This window comes from Tiliqua scincoides, chromosome 4, assembly GCF_035046505.1.
Source record: "Tiliqua scincoides isolate rTilSci1 chromosome 4, rTilSci1.hap2, whole genome shotgun sequence".
In the NCBI taxonomy this organism is placed as follows: Eukaryota; Metazoa; Chordata; class Lepidosauria; order Squamata; family Scincidae; genus Tiliqua; species Tiliqua scincoides.
In genome coordinates, this window is record NC_089824.1 from 5,816,713 (window position 1) to 5,829,706 (window position 12,994).

Consider the following 12,994-nt stretch of genomic DNA (forward strand, 5'->3'; position numbering starts at 1 on the left):
GTTGCAGCCTTGATTGGTTAAAGCAAGAGCCTCCAAACATTTCAGTATGAGGGCCACATCGTATATTTCACACATCTTCGTGGCCCATAAAAATTAGTTTTATAATCAGATGAATGAAATTTAAATGAATGAATACATTTTACCTGGATCTTTTAATCAGCATGAACAAATCAGAACAAAATAGAAATATGACAGTTACAAAGAAAGCCATGCTTGAACTGAGGCATGATATATAGTGAGCAAAAATGTCAAACATTTGCAAAAAAAAAAATAGCAATAAAAATATTTGAAATAGCTGTAGACTAGATAAAATTATGTGTGGAACTGGAACTGAGCTGTTAGGCTGTAATCCTGTCTTACTCACCAGACGCAAACACTTCTGCCCCTAACTCTATTATGTATAAAAGTAGCCTGGAATTAAGTATATCAATCCACGCATCACCATACTGAAGAAAGCTTACCTATGGATTTTTTTTATGATGCCTGGGTTGGCAACCCAGATTCAGAAACTATGGTTTCACATGAATTTTGCAAACCATAACTTGGTGTTAGACCTGCATTGGTGTAGACCAGGGGTCTCCAAACTCTTTGTCCAGAGGGCCACATGAAACATCTGGCGCAGTGCTGAGGGCCAGAAAAAATTTTAAATATAAAATTTTAATAAATAAATTAGAGATGAAACTTGAATGAATGAATGAGTGGGCTCATTCACTCAGCCTCTCTGGCCCTCAGAACACCCTCCAGATGCAATCAGAGCACAGCTCTGGTCATGTTCAGTCGAGTGGGCCAGAGGCTTTCAGGGGACAAGAGGCTGGCCGCGGGCTGGATAGAGGCTCAACTGTGGGCCACATTTGGCCCCTGGGTTGGGGTTTGGAGACCCCTGGTGTAGACCAATGAAGCAAGTTTATGCATGCTGGATTCTCAGACTTTTTTCTTCCAAGTCTCTAGCATTGTGAATGCAAAATGTTTTTTGAAAAGCTGGTGGAGCAAAGAGCCCATGAGTGGCAGGTGACTCTGATTTGGAGGACAAGTGTACTGCTTGGAGTTACAGGATCCATTTGCCCAGAGGCTTTGCAAACACAGCATTTGCACTGATGAATGTGGCCATCCTGGACATTGTGATGCTCCTTTAATTCTTCCTGCTGAGTAGGTTGCTGCAGGATGTTTTGCGAGCATGACCTCATGTGGCATTTTGGCGTATTCATAAGGTATGAAACAGATCATGGGTTTCCACCAAGTGACAGCACCCTTGAGAACCAATTTGTAAGACCTTTTAAATAAAAGTACCTGGGTTTAAATGGCACATTGCTCACCTCCATCTATCAGCTGTGAATGAGGCATTGCTGTTGAAAATCTCTCTGTACTGAAGCAGGGCCTGACTTCTCACTGGCTGCTGTTGCTTAGTTGAACAGGCTTTGCTTAACTGCATATATGATGAAAACACTATAGCTCTTTTACCATTTTGTCTCAAGTACTGTACTTTTTGTGCACAAGTTTAAAAAGTCAAGTGAATGGCCTACGAGAGCTATTTGGCCCAGTTTCACTTGCGCTGCAAGTTGGCTTTACAGGAACCCCCCTCTATGTGAACAGCACTTTCTGCCCCAGTTTGCAATCTATGCTGCTGAATAGGAAAGCTGGGTCAGGAGCATTCTAGCAACTCCCCAGTGAAACTGGCAGTGTTGGAGTGAAACTGACAGGTGCAGCAGTAGAGATGGGGGCATTTCTGTACATTTGAATAGAACTCTGAAACCGAACCTATTCGTAAATAGGGGAGCTTCTGTACTTGTAACCTACATGTGAGAGTGCATGGTCTAACATTGATCATAAAAGTGTGTCTTATGTAGCTGTTTGGCATTACAGTGAATGAGCTATTAGAAATGGGCTATGTCAGAATGCCAGATGCAAGGGAGGGCACCAGGATGCGGGTCTCTTGCTGTCTTGTGTGATCCCTGGGGCATTTGGTGGGCCGCTGTGAGATACAGGAAGCTGGACCAGATGGGCCTATGGCCTGATCCAGTGGGGCTGTTCTGATGTTCTTAAACTACAACTCCCAGGAGGCCTTGCAGGTCTTCTTGTTATCTGGTGTGCTCCCTGGGGCATTTGGTGGGCCGCTGTGAGATACAGGAAGCTGGACGAGATGAGCCTATGGCCTGATCTAGCGGGGCTGTTCTAATGTTCTTATGTATTTCCAGGCTACTGCCTCTTCCTCCCTGTTTGCAGCAAGCCACAGTCTGCTTGCCTGGACAAACGGGTAAACTGTGGTTTGTTGCACACAAGAATCAGAAACCTGCAATCATGGCAAACAACAGGAAGAGGCAGCACTGGAGCCTGAAACTCCTCAAAGCTCATTCACGTAGTACCAAATCATTGTATGGGCACTTGTGAGTGACTTATGAGTGAGTCACTTGTGAGTGACTGCATTACAATCTCTTCGCATAACTGGAGGTTGTCCATGACTTTGTGTACCTTGGCTCAACGATCACGGTCATGTCGTGAGAATGGATGATGGCCGGATCCCAAAGGATCTCCTCTATGGAGAACTCGTGCAAGGAAAGCGCCCTACAGGTAGACCACAGCTGCGATACAAGGACATCTGCAAGAGGGATCTGAAGGCCTTAGGGATGGACCTCAACAAGTGGGAAACCCTGGCCTCTGAGCGGCCCGCTTGGAGGCAGGCTGTGCAGCATGGCCTTTCCCAGTTTGAAGAGACACTTGGCCAACAGTCTGAGGCAAAGAGGCAAAGAAGGAAGGCCCATAGCCAGGGAGACAGACCAGGGACAGACTGCACTTGCTCCCGGTGTGGAAGGGATTGTCACTCCCAAATTGGCCTTTTCAGCCACACTAGAAACTGTGCCAGAACCACCTTTCAGAGCGCGATACCATAGTCTTTCGAGACTGAAGGTTGCCAATACAGTACAATGTGAGTGAATGTAAGAAAGCAGAAGTAGTTGATGTGCTCATACTTTTGTGCACACCTTTCCAAGAATTGCTCATCCTACATTTTAACTTCCACCAGTTTGTTCTTTATCCTGAAATATTTTCATTGAATTACTGGACCCAAAGCAAAATGTGGCACAGATTGTTGCTTTTAAAAACTGTAGTCTGCAGTATTAAAAACCAGTATTGTGCTTGAGAACAAGAAGATCAAAAAGCAAGCCAGTTTTGACATAAGGTGTTCATGATTTTTAAAATCAACCATTTAATCATAAAGATCCAGTCTAGCGGACATAGAATTTGAGAGTTCCTGTTATCCGTTTCTTCACAGGTGTGGATCATGAATGGTGACTTGGGAAAGTCCTGAGGATGGAAACAGTTGCATGGAGATGAAATTACTGAGCCTGCCTTTTGACTGTATTGGGGGCTTTCTTGATATAGGTGCTCATTTAGGTAAGTCATTGTGTTGAGCCTGCTGTTTTTCCCTGTTGAAGAAAACCAAACTGTGTGGAGATCTAAGCTGTTATTTATGTGCTGATCAGAAAGGAACTTAATTTTAAAGCGTCTGGGCTTGTTTCATTCTCCTTGCCTTGCGATTCTGTTGCTTTAGTCTGTCATGGGACATTGGGCACAAGTTGTGTTTGCTTCCCACCTGAAACTCTGCACAGCCAGACCATGTGGCTTTCATGGGCCATCCACATGTGAATTTTCAGGGAGTGTGTGGTGAGGATTTGCTGATGCAGTGGAAATGTCCTATCCCAGTGCCTAAGTAACAATTTTTTGCTTAGTTTGTCCTCTTTAGAATGGAAGGGGTTTTAGCTTGTTCTTCCTTTTTTAAAGAAAGCAATGCCAGCTAATAATTTGAGCTTAAAAGCATGTTCAAGAAAGATAGTTTCAAAACATTCCTAGCCAGTGGTGTAGCTAAAGGGGGTGCAAAGCACTAGGTTTTGCAGGGAACCTCACTGAAGCATGTAAGGGGCACCTCCCCTCTCCTTGAGCCAGGTATATGCCTCTGTTTTGCTCTCCCTGCCTGGAATGATTCCAAAGGGGAGGGGCCCCTTGCACGCTTTGGTGAGGCTCCCTGCAAAACTTACTGCTTTGCATCCCCTCTAGCTACGCCACTGTTCCTAGCCCTTCTTGCTATTTCTAAATGTCCAGCAAATGCCAAACCCAAGTAAGCCCTTTTGCTTTGGGGTGTAAGTAGGGAAAGCAAAGGGTTTGTTCAGCTCACTTTGAATTTGATGGGCACTTGGAGTGCTATACAAGTTCCTGCCACCTCTTTTTTTTCTGCTGTGAAACTGGAAGGCATAGCAGGAACTTGTCCAATTGACTCCTATGTGTGCAAGCTTGTGCCCCAGATATCTTGATGCAGGCCTGCCTGATAAGATCCTCAGGGGAGGGTCTGGATTTTCCACCCTGCATTGGCTCATTTGACTAGCTCACAGGTTTTAGAATTCTGTTTGTACTGCCCCTGCCTTAAGGCATTTCTGGAAAACTTGCTTGTTTGGCTGGGCTTTTGGGAATATGGAGAGATAAGGGGGCTTATCTGCTTTTACCTGATGGTTTCCATTTCTTTGCTTATGTGTTGTGTTTAAAAAAAATCCTTATACCATTTTAGAACTGTACTAAGCTGCAATAAGGTGACATAGAATTAGTATAGCTAATGTGGAAACCTTTCGGCAGGCCTTTAGACTTTTTTCAGAGGCTTTTAACTGCTGACTTGTCAGGCTGGTACTTTTTAATGAATATGATTTTAATTGGTTATCCGTTGGGGTCTGATTGTTTTATGGTTTTGGTTTAGATTTTAATGTTTTAAGCTTTTACTGTATTGTGTGTTCCTTTTATGTTGAAAGCTGCCTTGGGTGTCCCATTGGGTGGTAGAAAGGCAGAGGTAAAAATTCATTTCTTCATCATCTTCATCTGTGTAGAGATGCCATAGTTGATCAGTCTGATATTGGTACACAAGAAGAGTGGCATTGGGAAGCCCCACTAGTGATTATGCGCATTTTAGGAGTTGGATGAATGCCCTCTGATTGGGTGTTTGGTCAAATACTGGTCAAGTATTTAAAGAATTAGATACCCGAATCTTGAAACGTGGAGATTCCAGGTTGCCCTGGGAGTCTGCACCCTCATGTTGCTTAAGCATCGTCCCTGCAAGATGGGAGCCATGGAACCTCCAAGTGGGAGAATCTGCAGGGCAGGAAGGGGGGAGGAAGTTCCACCCACTTTCTCCTTAGCGCCTCAGGCTGCAATCCTAACCCCACTTTCCTGAGAGTAAACCCCGTTGAACAAAATAGAACTTACTTCTGAGTAGACCTGGTTAGGATTGTGCCCTCAGACTGGAAGCGGAAGGAAGAGAGTCAAATGGCTCCCAAGTTCTCCACTTCTGATGGTTTCCCTCGGTCTCTGACTCTGCGGCTGTCATTCAGGTATTCAGCCTTACCTCTGTCTCACCTGTGTCATCACAGGCACTGATCAGAGCTTGAGCAACCCCCAGTGATTGCAAAGCTGGCTCCTACACCTGTCTCTATTGCTTCGCTTGTCTTTGGGAATCGAGGCAGCTGAGCAGGAATTGTTGCAAGGGCAGGACTGTGTTGATGCAACTGGTTTTCCTACTGATGAGTTCTGCCGTCTTGGTCCCTTTGACCTGGAAGGAGGCCCTCAGGGTGGAGTGACTGGCCCTGCTGACAGCATTGGCTGTGGCAGGTCCGTACCTGCCCCAGAGACGCCAGGGCTGGACATGCATGTGCTGGTTACAAAAGCAAATTAGTTGACTGTTGCGAAATGAGGAGTTGGAACCAAGGACTCCTTTCCTCTAATGGAACCAGTCTTTCTTCCAGCAGAAGAAGGGAACCTTTTGGATCCAACCTGATGAAAATGTATGTATGCATTCATTCATTTTAACATAATGGATTATTATAACTCAAGGTACTGAGTGGCGCTTCTCTTTGAACATAAGAACATATGCTTTTATTCTGGAACACCAAGGTCAGCCTATAGTTAACAATAACTTTAAAAAAATTACATTAGAAATAAAGCAAAATAGAAAAGTTTTATTTGAAAAATAAAACCAAAAACTTGTTTTTAAGGGTGATTTCTCAGAATAGGCAGTGGCTCATTCTCCAGGGATCTTCATGGAATTCACGCGTTCTCCACATATCCATGGAGGTTCCATTCTGGAACCCCCAGTGGTTAAGTGAAACCACAGAAACAGGCAAACACCTCCCCCTGGAGACGGGGGGTGCATGGGGGGCGCAGACTCGATCTGCAGCTAAATGGATCAGAGGATACGGCAACCGCTGATACACCCCCCCCAGCCCATATTTGACAGTATTATTATTTATTATTAACAGTATTTATATACCGCTTTTCAACTAAATGTTCACAAAGCGGTTTACAGAGAAAAATCAAATAACTAAATGGCTCCCTGTCCCAAAAGGGCTCAGAATCTAAAAAGATGCAAAAAGAATACCAGCAGACAGCCACTAAAACAGACAGTGCTGGGGTGAGGTGGGCCAGTTACTCTCCCCCTGCTAAAAAAAGGAGCACCCACTTGAAAAAGTGCCTCTTACCCAATTACCCAACAGTAGTCATAGTGGGCAGTCGATTTTCAGTTATTGATCAGCATGGCAGTCGTAACACCCCAAATTAAGAAAATAGATTTGAAAGGTATTAAAGCATATTGTCTTGAGCCTCCTTGATGCACAGACCAAAGCCAGGAGTTGGGTGGGGTTATGTGTACTGTGTGTTCCTTCCTAAAGCTACAAAAATTGGAGGATGTGCTCTCAGCAGCTCTGTTCCTGGGTGTTGGAGACCACATCCAGTAATGAATGGCTGTATTAAAACTTAAAAGCAGGCTCTTTGCGGGGTGGAAGCCGCCATGTGCTGAAGGGAAGTCAGAACACGGTGTGCCATTTTGGGTGCCCATAAGGACAACAAGAATGGTAGAAGGGATCAGGCGTGGATAAGAACACCCTGGACTTGGCAGATGATTTGAATTTCAAAGCAAGCAATTAAACCACATCAGAAATGCAGTTCCAATAGCAAAGGATGGGGGGGGGGAGAACTGGGGTGTGCAGGGAGAAATGAGTAGAAGCTCAGCATCAAATTGGAACAGTTTTGAAGAATAGCAAGGATAGCAAAATGAGTCCCTTATGGGAGCTTAATTCTTAAATACTTCCACATGACCTCGGTTCTTGGCAGATTAAGGAAGGGCCTTTCTACTGGGTGATTTTAAGGAAGGCTGTTGCCTTGTATATTCATGGCGTGGAGGGGGGCTTGTTATCATTCCCCCCCAGTCCCCTTCCTATCTTTCATCCTACCCCCCTTCAGAAAGTGGATTTTTGAATAGCTTTTGAATGTCTGTCTGATGACTAAGGTTTAGGGGATTCTCCCCGGTATTTTCCAAAGGAAGAACTATAGTTCTGAGATGTGTGTCTGTAAGAGAGACAGAAAGAGCAAGTAAAACTTAAACAAGTTTTTTGGCATTGCACTTTAACAGCAGCTGCAGGGAGGGGACGATCTGAAAAGGAATGGTGGCCATATGAAAATGAGAACCCCCAGTCCTCTTGTATGTTAACCCTGTTAAGTGTAGCCAGGGCAGTTCATAGCCTATGCTTAAAAAAAATGCAACAAGAGAGTTTCTTGGCATGAAATTTATCTGAAATCTGCATCAGAAATTATTCAGATTCACATAATTCCTTAATTCTAGAATTTCTTGTGATTTCCAAAATTTTGTGTAAGGGTAACAGATATTGAGGGAATAAAAGGAATTTTAAGAAGATAAGGAGACTGGAAAGACACTGAATGAATTTGTATCTGTCCTCACTACAGAAGACAAGACTACAGAAGAGAAGGTTGAACAGACCTTCTCAAGGATGATGAACCAAGTCAAATAGAAGTGATTAATGATGAGATTCTAGAGCATGTTGACAAATAAAACATTAACAACTCACTGCATCTAGATGGCAACCATCCAAGAGCTCTTAAGGAACTCAAATGTGAAATTGCCAGTCGTCTCACAAAAATATGTAATCTTTCTGACCTCCGAGCCAGTGGACTAGAAGGTAGCCGGTGTAACTCTGATACTTAAAAAAAGGATGTGGCAGGTCTGGCAGATGGTAGGCTGGTCAGCTTAACATCTGCTCAGGGTAAATTTTTGAAAAGCATAATTAAAGGTAAAATTATGAAACATTTAGAAGAACAAGCTAAAAGAAAAATCAGCATGGCTTCTGCAGAATAAGTCCTGTGTGACCAGACGCCTTGATTTTTGAAGTTGACATGTAGATAGAGATGATCCAGCTGACATTGTTTATTTATAGAATTTATTTTTATTTATAGAAGTTATATGTTTGAGCTCTAAAAAAGCTGCTATTATTATATTGCTATTCCCTGCACATGCCTGATCTCGTCTGATCTTGGAAACTAAGCAGGGTCAGGCCTGGTTAGTACTTGGATGGGAGACCGCCTGGGAATACCGGGTGCTGTAGGCTTACACCATAGCCTTTTGAGACTGAAGGTTGCCAACCATTTATTCCTCCAAGGAATGGTATACATCAGGGGTGTCCAAACATTTTGGCAGGAGGGCCACATAATCTCTCTGACACTGTGTCAGGGGCCAGGGGAAAAAAGAATTAATTTACATTTAAAATTTGAATAAATTTACATAAATGAATTTATTAGGGATGGAATTTATATGAATGAATGACGGTCTTGCAGTAGCTCAAGGCCTATAAAAGGCCTTGCACAAAGCAAGGCCAATCTTTCCTTTGCTGCCACTGCTGCATCACAGATGTGGGATGGCAAGTAGTGGAGGGAGCTCCCATCCCACAGCTGAGGTAAAAGGTCGAACAGTCGTCCTCATGCTGAAAGCAGTTGCATCAGGCCAGCACGGGCTCCAGCAAGTCTCCGGAGGGCCAGAGTCTCCCTGGGGGAGACTGGGGGCTCCCTGTGGGCCTGATTGGGAGCCCCTGAGGGCCATATGTGGCCCCCGGGCCGGGGTTTGGGCACCCCTGGTATACATAGTTGTACACAGCAACTTCATAGTTATACATAGTAACTTCCCTTCTTTTTGGTTGTGGGACTTATTTTGACAAGTCCATCAAGAAGACTTTTATGTAAACCCAACAGTGGTGGATTAAGAGGCCACATCCTTTTTTGGATTTCTTTAACTGGGAGTGGAGAGTAGGAATAAATGGGCACTTCACAGGGAAGTAAGACGTGGGGTCTCCACTTCTTGGGACCAGTGCTGTTTAACTTGTTCATAAATGATCTGGAGTTGGTGGTAAATAGTGAGCTGGCCAAGTTTGCAGATGACCCCAAACTATGCAGTGTGGTTAAAACCAAAGCAGATTTTGAAGCGTTCCGAAAGGATCTCTCTAGTCTGGAGGCATGGACAGCCAAATGGCAATTGCAGTTCAGTGTTGTGATGTGTAAAAGTGATGCATGCTGGGGCAAAAAGTTCACACATACACTGATGGGGTCTGAACCATCTATGACAAAGCAGGAAAGGGATCTGGCTTGGAGAAGAGCTCAATGGAAATGTCAACACAACATGTAGCAGCAGTGAATAAATCAAATTACATACTAGGGGTTGTTAAGAAAGGGCTTGAAAATAAGGCAGTTAATATTATATCATCCCTATATAAATCAATGGTGTAGCCATGGTTGGGATACTACATGGACCAAGGCTCCAACTCAGTAGAAGGCAACTACAAGTGCTTCCTCTGTATATGCAGATTCAGGACCCCTAGGTTTAACTGATCACGAGTTCCAAACCCACAGTGCAGGCTGGACCTGAGCTCCCAGACGCAAGTAGGAGCCTTTCTGAACCCACGAAGGTCATGTAAAAGTGCCCATTAAACACCTCTGGGAGGCTCTCTGAGGACCATAGAGACCCTATACAGCCTCTGCGGGCCTCAGAACAGCTTTGGACATAACTGAAACAATGTTTCAGTCACGTCTGGAGTCCTTATGGGACCACAACCCATGTATTTAATTATCCGTAGGTTTTGGTATCTGCAGGGAGCCTGGGAATGGATCCCCCGCTGATACTGAGATTCAACTTTCCTTCAAGAGTGAAACCTTTCAGTTTAACTAGAAGAACAGACTATAGTTCTGTATTACAGACTCAAGAAACTGCAGTTTAACTAGGCTTAGAACAGGTCAGGAGATCAAGCCAAGATCAAACCATGATCTGATATTCTGGCTTTGTTAACAAACCACAATTCCCCAAGTTCATACTTTATGTGGGGAGGGAGTGTGCAAGTCTGATGCTCTGCGAGGCTTGTGCGAGAACCAGGCCACTCGGGGGTCTTCTGGTTTGATCCAGCCAAGTGGTTCTTATGTTCCTTACCCAAAGGATGGAATAACTTGGCTCCATGGGATTCCTTGTGATTTGGGCACTGTGAAGAAGCACCACCGAAACAGCTGCAGTGTGCATTCACCCAGGGCTATCTCCATATAAAGCATCAGAGGCATGATCTTGATAAGGCTCTTTGGTTGGTTGGCAACCTTCAGTCTCGAAAGACTATGGTATAAGCCTACAGCACCCGGTATTCCCAGGCGGTCTCCCATCCAAGTACTAACCAGGCCTGACCCTGCTTAGCTTCCGAGATCAGACGAGATTGGGCATGTGCAGGGTAACAGTTGCTGCTCTTTAAAATATAGGCATTGTATGCAATGTTGTATGCAATATATTCCTGACTTCCTTTCTTTTTAAACCATCAAACTTGGTTTGGAAGTAAGTCCAGCAAAACTACGCTTTTGAGGTTCTTCAGCCTTTGTTGCATTCCTGCAGAAAGAGCAGCGTGATTGGATGGGTGCCTGCCCAGCAGAACAGGCAGGCTCGAGATCAAAGTGCCAGATCTCTCTGCCTTTTAAAAAAAAAAAAAAAAGCCGGAGCAGGTTCTCGCTCTTCTGGGAATCTGCCTGAGCGGAGCTTGCACCTGGTGCCAGCTGGGGAGGCACTGTTGTGGTGACGGCTCTGGCTGCTTGCCTGTGCTGAGTGTGCAGAAGGCACATTTCATTCCCACAGTACTCTGTGGAAGCAGCAACCAAATGACCTCCTGATAAGGATCGCGTTCTATTGGTGTCCTCCCCTGTTGCTCTCGCACACCAGCAGCTGGAAGAGCAGTGCCCACCGAGGTGGAAGTTCTGGTTTTCCACCAGGGGCACACTAGTTACCTTCTGAATCTCGGGAGGGAAGCTTTACTCCTTTGGCTTGGACCTTCCAGGCAGCCACAGATCTCTTGGTAAGTTGCATGACTGGGGAGACTGAAACAGGATACAGAGAGATTCAGAGAAGCAGTCACCAAGGAGATTACCTGGACGCGGTGATATGTGGCTGTGCTTTTGTTGGCTCAGGCTTTGCAAAATTAACTGAAGGCAAGCAAGAAAACGTTCATTGATGCTAGCTTCTTAACTCCGCTTTTGAATTGCCCCTCAGTTTTATAAACCATATGTGAATTGAAGCAAATTAAAGCTTTGACGTTTGAAGTAGTGCCTCAGTCCCATCAGCAGAGAGAGAGACCAGTAGATCTGTAGCGCAGTCCTAGATGTGTCTACTCAGAAGTAAGTCCCACTAGGTTTGACAAGACTTGCTTCCAGGTCAGTGTGTATAGGATTGTGGCCTTAGTTGCCAGATCTGAAATGTGAAATGTATTTCTTTCCGCCTGATCCTGATAAATCAAAAGTGTACAATAAAAAAAATTATGTGGGATATTCGTATCAGTCTGTTTCAGCAGTCACAACAGAACGCAATATCCTTTTTGCAGGGCTTTGCAGCAGTGCTTGAGCTGCGGCTGTGAAGATTACGGTAACTGTGGAACCCTAGTGAATGAGGGTCCTCTTTTCTATTTGGAGGAGAGGTAACAAGCACAGTGCTGTCTTTCCTGTAAAATATTTGCATTTCTCCAAGGGCTAAGTTTCATGCAAATACCCTTAAAAATGTAAGCAGGTTGTACACACCAGCAAGCACTTTGCTTTTCCTTGCTGTGGGGGTGGGGGCTTAGCAGACTTCTTCCCCCTCCCAAGCACGGAACTCTGTTTCATTTTGGTGATGATGGAAAGGGGAGATGTTTTTTCAGTACGTGGGATACCCTGTAGGTTTTCCTTTGACAAACTTACTAATAGCCAGAACTGTGTGCCCATAGATTCAAGTTGTTAGTTTTTTGTCTTGGTTTTTATCAGCAATTATCTAGGGCTTGTAGCCAGAGGGTTGTTGCAACATCTGTTGCTTATTCAAATTCCTGAGAATTGCATTTTTCTTAAGATATGAACTGCAAGTAGGAGTTAGGATTGTGATCAAAGGCTAGCAAGCATACAGGAAGTTGACATTGATTGGGGCATGCAGGGGCATCCAGAGGTCATCAGGTAGCTGATCTCGCTCAGTCAGTCTCTCTGGCCATTATATGTGATAATCTTGTGTATATTGGATATTCATACGTGTTGGTTTGGTAGCCAAACACTCTTCATGGTCACCACCTTGGTGGTGGCATGAGAGGTCAGCCAGGTCAGTCACTGGCTGTTGGCCCACACCTTTCAGAGAGCCCATCAGGGCAGGCTGATTTTGAAGCCTCGGTGATGGTGTTAGAACCCTTAGCCATCAGGAAGCGTGGGGGACTTGGTGCAAGGATTTTCTCAGGGCCCCCTGGGTCCTGAAAGCATTATGCCGCCTTCTCTCTTCCTCCCTCTCAATTCTCACCTGTGCACAGGGAACTCAGCTTTATCCCTCCCCGCCCCCCACCCATCAGGTCTCTCTTCACTTTGCACACACTGGGGAGGGACAACAGGTCGTGAGGGACAACTCTGCACCCTTCACATCTAAATGTGTGTGATTTTTATGGGGTGCACAAGTGAGGGGAGCTGAGCCCTGCTCCCACCCTGCCTTTCCATTCCCCAGTCTTGTCACTTCAGGCTTTTTGCTCCCCAGGCTGAGAAACAGACCAGAAGCAAGAGGTGGGGAAAGGGCATCGTCCAGTTCCTTTCACCAGCATGCACATTTTTGGTACAAACAATTCTTCACACTTATGTTACGTGAATGATGATGTGAATGAAGCAG

The 12,994-nt window shown here is 44.9% G+C and overlaps 1 protein-coding gene and 2 pseudogenes across 1 annotated transcript in view; 2 read left to right on the plus strand and 1 right to left on the minus strand.

Moving 5' to 3' along the window:
- PTP4A3 (protein tyrosine phosphatase 4A3) overlaps positions 1-12,994 on the plus strand; it is a 90,505-nt gene that overhangs the window by 16,661 nt on the left and 60,850 nt on the right. Inside the window, exon 2 of the mRNA XM_066623350.1 lies at positions 3,266-3,387. The gene's annotated coding sequence lies outside the window, so the exon portion shown is untranslated. The remainder of the gene's footprint in view (positions 1-3,265; positions 3,388-12,994) is intronic.
- LOC136649979 (5S ribosomal RNA) lies at positions 8,311-8,426 on the plus strand (annotated as a pseudogene).
- Positions 10,473-10,589, minus strand: LOC136649954 (5S ribosomal RNA; annotated as a pseudogene).